An 8,239-nucleotide genomic window follows, 5' to 3' on the forward strand; every position below is an offset into this window, starting at 1 on the left:
TCTTCAGTCACCACCCTTAAAGTCTTGGATCTTCTTTCAAAGTAAATGCTCGTGGGTAGGTTTAGACTTCTTGGTGGTACAGACTTCACAAACTCAGGCCTTGTGGTTCGGCTTGTACTTCCTTGGATTTTCCTTGTTTGTGTACCAAGCCCCTCCTCCTTATACCATTTTTTCAATGTTTCATCAGTTTGCACCACTAACCTTGACATTTTTACTTCTTTCCTGTGAAGAGCACTCATCATCTCAGCTCTTACTTCTTCTTCTGCTCTCATCCTGTCTTCCTGCAACTTTCTTTGTGTTTCAAGATACAGTTTCTGCTCTCTGTTGTATATTTCCATTAGTTGTTCAAGAGGCATGTTCTGAAACTGTCCTTCTGTCATTCCTTTCTCCATCATAATTCTCTTTAACATCTCTACCCTCTGAGGGTCCTCAAACCACTTCTTTAATTCTTGATTTTTCCTTTCAGCTTCATCATTTTCCTTTTGTAACCTCATTTTTAACTCCTGCTCTCTTTAAAATTTTTCTCGACTTGCTTGATCTTTGTGAGAGTTTTTAATATGTTGAATTCTTCTTTTCAGTTCTTTAGGAGAGAGATTTATCAAGAAGTTGTAGCTGTAGCCATACAGCTGAAGGAATTTTATATCATTGTGTTTTGCCTTCAATGACTCATATTCTATTTTATCACTTTCTCTCATCACAGTCCTTTTCTTGTTCACTTCTGTCTCAGTAGTCACTCTCTCCATTTCACTCTTTTTGGACACTTTCTTTACGTTGACAGAAACATCATCTATTAGAGCCCTTTTGTATATCCTGTCAATCTTATCAAAAGGTTGCAGATTAAGGAATGCAGGCTTGTGACCAGCCTTTATCAAAACTTCCCTTTTTCCTTTCCTTACTCTCTAACCCTCAGCTTCTTTTGTTACATCCTCTCTTGATAGTTTTTGGAGATAGAGTGGATCATAACCCAAACTGATAAGATACTCATTATCTTCATTTGCTTTCTCACTTTCTTTTACACGTTCCTCATTCTCATTTTCAACATCCATATCAACCTCTTCTTCAAGTTCATGAAGAGCATCAATCATGAGTTCTTCACTTCTTTCTGTTTGTGCTCTCCTTTTCTGTTCAAGCATATCTGACCTTAGTTTGTACACCAATTTGTTTAATGATTTTTGTCTTTTAGGCTTTGGTGTTTCAATTTTGGATAAGGATTTTCTTTTCTGACCAGATTGGCTTGGAGTGGAAAAGTCATTTTTGTGTTGTATACCCTTTGGTTCTTCTAGGATGATTTCTTCATCAACTGACTCAGATTTATCGTCTTCAGTTTCAACTGTGTGTGTGTGTCAGCAGGTTCTTCAGTAACTTCTTTAATAATGGGCTCATTTAGGTCATATTGTTCTTTCATTCTTTGTTCCCTTTCTCTGCCCATATTGATGAATTCTTGTTGTGCTTTCTTTGCTGCTTTTACAATATCCGAATGATGTCTTTCTGGATTGTTCAGTATGATTGTTATATCTTTCATTATCACCAGTTTGACCATTGTACTTGCTGAGACCTCAACAGTTTCATCTTCTACATCTATTACAGGTCCCAGTCCCAGTTCTTCTTTATTCACTTTAGGCTCTTCAGCCACTTCAGGCTCAATAATCATAGGTTTTGCAGCCTTGTCTTGTTCTTTTTCTTGTTGATCATTATTCAGACTTTCATTCAAGGCATCAATTGAGCCTTGATTGCTGCATCAGCTTCCCTTAACCTCTTCTCATCTTCTTCCTCTTTGTCTTTCATGTTTATCAATGCTTCAATAACCTCTTGAGGAATCTCCTCTTCTTCTTCAACCATTTCTTCCCTTTCAAGGGCCTCCAGCTCTTCATTCATTAGATTTATCGCTGTTTTTACAGACTCAGCTTCAGCTACATCCGGATCAACTACATGTTCTTTGAATAAAATGTCTTCTGACTGAACTGGATGTTTAGGCAGGGGATGTAAGTCATCTTCATTAGTTGCAACCCCTTTGCCTTTAGCTTTTCTTTTCAACCTTTCTTCTTCAGTCTCTTCTTCTTCTTTATCCTCCTCCTCATTCTCCGACTCTTCATCTTCATACATTTGATTTAACATGTTTAATGAATTTGAAGATTCAACTTCAACCACTTCTTCCTCAGAGCTTTCATATAATTCACCAATACCCTTCAAAGCCTCTACAACATCAGTATTCTCCCCCTGTTTTGGTGCATCTGAGGTCTTCTCAACCTCAGAATGCCCCTCTAGGGTTCGAATTTTCAAAATAGCCTCATTTAGTGCAGCTTCCAGTGAAGTATTTCTTGAGGTCAGGAAAGCATTCTGTTCTTTTAACAAAATATTTTCAAGTTCAGGTCTTACATTCTCAAAAACAATGCCATACATGTTTGGACTGGATTGTGGGGTTCAGATAATGGTTCAGATTCTGAAGTTTCAGGAGATGGGATCTTGTAAGGTTCAGGTATTTGGGTTGGGAGAGTAGGTTCATTTGGTTCTGTAGTAGGTTGAGGATGGATAGGTATGTCTTGTAATGGAGATGTAGCAGGTAGTTCAGCATCTGATAGGAAAGGCTCAGTTGTGGCAGGTGAAAAACGAATGTCAGCATTATCAGTGTGAATTGGAGAAAGTGGAGAGTTTGGTTAAATAACAGTTGCAGCAACATGCACTTCCTCATGTACCTTTACCCCTGTATCAACTTCCTCATGAGCTTCTTGATCAATTTCAGACACAGTCTCGTCAACTACAACCTGTGCATCAGCAGCATTGTCAATAACCATCTCATTTCCTCCATCGGCATCATCATCATCATCATTACCATCATTAACATCTGCCTCATCTTCATTGTTTCCCGGAGTTGTTGGTACATCAATGGCATCCAGTGCTGGAACAAGCAACCATGGCAGAATATCCCAGTCATTATTATCAACAAACTTACTTTTGGCATCTTTCATGCACCTGCAGTTGTTTGGGTCTTGCAACCTCAAAACCTGACCTGTTCTTCGAATATCAGGTAGAGCTCTGTTGATTCAGATTTGAAGAAACCTTGGATACATCAGAAATCGTTGAGTAACATTCTTCTCTGCATTTGAGATCAGCCCTTGAAAAATAAGTCTTGAAATGTTGAAGGGTTGTCGATATAGTATAGCTACAGTAAGAGAACCAAGCTCTCTACTAAGCAAGGTCCAAGTCCCTCTCCGAGGAGATAGGGACTGAATTACATGATGAATCAAAAATCGGTAGACCAAAGGAAAGCTCCCCTTCTGAAATTGACCTTCCTTGACATCTCTTGGTATCCCATGGTCTTGTGAAAGATACGCAGTAACCTAGGAACCGAGTATAACTGCGAAGCCCCAACGTTGTCATTCAAGTCCAAAGCAGCTCGAATGGACGCCTCTGTAATTTCAATATCATTGTTGAGCACAGATGCTTCGATTCTCTGTCCGTTAACATCACCGACATAAGTTGCTGTCTGCCAGAAATCTGTAAGATGGTTCTTGTAGATAATGGGGTTCTCTGTCAGAGCCACTCGTAGATTGGAGTTTCGTAGAAAGTTTATCATAACTTCTAGCTCCATATTTTCATCATCGAGCTCCAATTGAGCACACATATTGTGCCTCTTTTCGAATTTAAGGGCCATTAGGTCTGCATAAACAAAGAAATTGTCAGTACACATGGTTGCAAAACTAATTTATGAGTATAGATAGTTGAGTATTGGAGTCTTCAAATAACCTGCTCCGTAGTAATATGCGTACCTGCAAGACAAGTAAACTGTTAGTCAATTAGTTCAAATGGAAACCCTAATTTCAAAATCGGTGCGACGATTATCGAACAACGATGTCTTACCAAAGTCTAAACAGAGCTAATGGCTATTATCGAAGTGAAATTAAGAAATAATAGACCAGCGAGCAAGAGGGAGATAGCACGAGCAAGAGGGCTTTCGTTTAGGTTTAATTAGAGAGAAATGTGTGAAAAGCTTTCTAAGTCCCCTTTTTATACCTAACGATTGGGTGGTACAGTACCTTGGTTTGTCGTCTAGCACATGACAGTTGTCATTTAATTTCAAATTCAAATGTACCTCCCTTGCTCGAGTATACAGCCAAAATAAAAGCCCCTGTACATAAGGACATGATACAATTCTTGCTCGAGTATACTTAGAAATATATCATGTCAATTCCCTATGCTCGAGATGCAGTCCTGTGTGAACTTAGCTTTAGACATCTATAGCCCAATATGCTCGAAGTACAGTTTGCTCGAAAGCCTTAAATCAAACTAAATCTTTCCTCATCCCGTACTCGAACTCACAAATCTGGTACCCTAGTGTGCTCGAAAATTTCTTGCAATAGATTCATTTCTCCTAAGCTCGAAACTCTCACTAAGATACCTACCACAGACCTTGCTCGAAACACTTAGATGTTTCCTATCATTCAGTTCTCGTGGTCGTAGACTTGAAATCATACTTACTCATGCAATCATGCTCGAAGATACTTAGTAAAATAACAAAGTATATCTTCGTGCTAGTAGATCAAAGATAACAAAACACATCAAAAGCAAGCTCGAAGTATAGTCTAATTCCTAGATCATACTCGAAAATACTTAGAACAAACACATATAACATTGGTTAAGTCAATATCATTTGCCTAGAAGTTAAGACAAAGATCACACTCAAACTTTGCAATAATTAAGATTACAAGTTAATGAAATCATTCCGTTTATTCAAGCTTGGGTTTGAGGTGAACAAGAGATCAAAATCCAGTTCAAAAAGTTATTTTAATTCATTGGAAAGATCTCAACATGAGATCAGATTGTCTAATAACTGTCACACCACTTCATTTTCAGGCGTATTATAACTTAAGTCAGGCTGACACTAGGTGTATGCTCTGGGAATGATTCTTATGCATTTTTGTGATATTCTTAAGATTCAATTAGTTGCTTGATTTAGAATGGTCACATTTTAGACTTTAGTTATTCCTTATCTCTTCTCAAAGCTTATTTAGCTTTCTCCTAATCACCCCGAATTGAGTTCAACCCCCTAATGCGTTGGTCAAAAATTTTTATTTGTCCGAGCAGTTTAGTTAATAATAAGTGATGTGTTGTAAAACACACGTATTTTCCGTACGTTTTATATACGTTTTATATTATATTTTATATGTTTTAACTCGTTTTAGATAGGTTTTACGTACATTTATTAATCTTGTAGGTTTTGGGTAAAAGAAAGGTAAAAACCGGGACTTTTCAAGCATTCTATGAGCCTTTTACGCATACAAGTTCAAGACAAAGCTCAAGGCCCGACCCGTATGCATCATGGAGGCCCAAATACTATTATAATATTATAATATAAAAAATTAAAAAACCCTAGAGCTGCTGGACAGCAGCCGATCGCAGCAGGCAGCAGGAAGGAAGCAAGGGAGAAATCTTTTTTCGGCTAGGGTTTGAAGGTTGTGGTGGCTAGGGAAGGAAGAAGACACAAGAACCAAGCCTCGGGACTGAATCCCCATCGTTTTTGGCAGCAAGAGCAGCCCCGGAAACATCCATATCCTTACATCTTTTTTCATTGTTCATACACTTTGATTTTCTTGTTTAATTGTTGATTTGTTTTGCAATTGATTGAGATATTGAATTGTTATTGATTATTGTTGATCATTGGATGATTGTTAAGATGTTTGGTATGAGATTAATGATGTGTTTATTAATTGTTTGCTGCTGTCCAAAAATGATTCTCGGCTAAACTTGTTAGTTCTACCTAGGAATGATGATTCTTGTTAGTGTTTGATTGATAGACTTAATTTGTTGATGTAAAGTTTGATTTAGACATGAAATAAGTTGTGTTTAGTGACTGGAAATTTTAGTGATTCATTGCATATACCCCGTGTGTTGATTAATTAGTTTTGTGTTGATTGGTCGGTGCATTGTTTGATTCTAGACTTTGTGTTTAGGGTTTGTTTGCGGTAGGTACAACTGTAGGGTTTTGTTGCATGATTTATTGGATTAAGTACAGCAGTTAGACACCTTTTTTGAGACCGAGAGGTGATAAGAAGCTAGGGTTGTCTCATTGCCTTTGCATGCTAGAATAAGGATTGCGCGAGAGCGAGTTCGTTTCTTGTCAGGTTTAGGTGTTTTGAGCGACTAGTTGATCTATTTTGGTTTATGTTGAATTGTTCCTCTATCCTTGGTTGTGTAGTATTCATTGCCATTAGGATCAAGTGTTGGTGAGACCGAGAGGTGATCTAGCATTAGAACACGTTAGCAATTGTTTCCCGGTTTGGTCGTTTTAGCCGATTTTGAGTAGTTTAGGCTTGTTGAGTGAGACCGAGAGGCAATCCAGTGAGCCTGAGCGATCCTTAGTCGTGTCATCTTTAGGAACCGATGTCTATATATCATTCAATCCATTAGTTTGTTAGGCCTACAATTTGATTTAGACCTAGGTAGACGTTTTTCTCCATCCTAAGTTAACACAGTTAGTTTTCCGTTAAGTTTTCTATTTTAGGTAACTTTTGTTAGTTAGTCCAGTTAGTCCAGTTAAGTAAGTAAAAATCAAAAATCGATTAAATATTATTCTAAGGTAGGTCTTGTCTAGGGTTTGTAATCGTTTACGTCTTACGTGTCCACGTGTTCGATACTCGGACTTCCTAGGTCTAAACTACCTGCGATCGGTACACTTGCCGGTTGTGTGTGGTTTTAGGATTTTCGTTTTAGTATTAAAGCTTAGTTGTGAGGTTCATATTTATAGGGTTATTAGACACACATCAAGTTTTTGGCGCCGTTGCCGGGGACACGGTTTTAGGCGTTTTGAGAGCAATCCGAGTTAGGACTTACCTTTTGTGCTACCTGTAATTATTTTTGTTTTATTTTACTTATTTGTTAGAATAGTTTAGATAATCTTATTCCTAATTATAGTTTTTATGCGACAGACTCGATCTCGTGGACCACCCGACACTGAAGCATTCCCCGAGCCAGAGAGAGAGTTTCGTGAGAGACATCGTCCCGTTTCACCCTCGTCCACTTCTTCATCCGTTGACCTCGACGATAGGGATAGGATCATGGGCGACATTCCACCACCGAGGAGGACAGTTGCGGACCGGGCCTGACTGGCCATTGCTGGCGCGAGATCCAGCATCGCACCACCCGTCATTGGAGTCGCGACGAACTGGCAGATCCCGTCGAACATTCTAAATACCATTGCTCACTCTGCTCAGTTTCACGGGTTGCTTCATGAGAACCCGCAATCTCATCTCACTCGCATCGTGCGTATTTGCGACACTTTCCATCTTGCGGGCGTTTCCGAAGACGAGTCTGTGGCTCGAGTCTTTCCGTTTTCACTCGCTGATCAAGCGAGTCTGTGGCTCGAGTCCCTCCCACAGGGCTCTATAGCTACTTGGGCTGCCATGCAGACCCAATTTCTTGAAAAATACGATCCTCCGGCTAAGGCCGCTCGTTTGCGTAACCAGATACATTCTTTCCAGATGGAGGACACAGAGAACTTTTACGAGACCTGGGAGCGATTCAAGAATCTATTAGCATTGTGACCGAACCACGGCTTGCAAGATTGGGTGGTCATCGAAAAGTTCTATAATGGAGTGACACGCGACGCAGAGTATGCTCGACATGGCGGCGGGAGGAAATCTGTTAACAACCAAAGACCCCGATGAGTGTATCGCTTTATTCAATGGGTTAGCTATGAGTGGGTACCAGAGACCACCCGCCAGAGGAGGTAAGACCATCGATTCCATCTCACGAGGCATGCATTCGGTGGACACCACCACCGCACTGACGGCACAGGTCGAGGCATTGGCGAAGATGGTGAAGGATATGCAGACGAAGAGCAAGTTGTGTGAGATCTGCAGAGGGGGGCATGATACCGTTCAGTGCCCTGTCAGTTCCCAAGAGGAGGCCGTAGACTTCGTAGGAAATCTAAACCGAAATCCAAATTCTTTCAATTCTTATAATTCGGGATGGAGAGGCAATCAGAACTCCAACTGGAGGAGCGGCGTCCAGTCCGGTTTTCAGCAACGCAAGAGTTTATTTCAGGATGCCGGTGAGGGAGCGAGTAGTGGGGAGAAGAAGCCCACTTTGGAGGAGACGATGGCGCAACAAACACAGATGCTGTCACAGCTTATGTCACGAGAGGATTCCCGACACAAGGAGACGCATGAGAAGTTTCGCGAGCACGAGCAGTTCATGAGGAATCAGGGAGCGTCAATTCAGAGTCTCGAGCGGCAGATGGGAG

Source organism: Bidens hawaiensis, unplaced genomic scaffold (assembly GCF_021521415.1).
Source record: "Bidens hawaiensis isolate Kalapana, Puna unplaced genomic scaffold, B.hawaiensis_p1.1 tig00012972_1, whole genome shotgun sequence".
NCBI lineage: Eukaryota > Viridiplantae > Streptophyta > Magnoliopsida > Asterales > Asteraceae > Bidens > Bidens hawaiensis.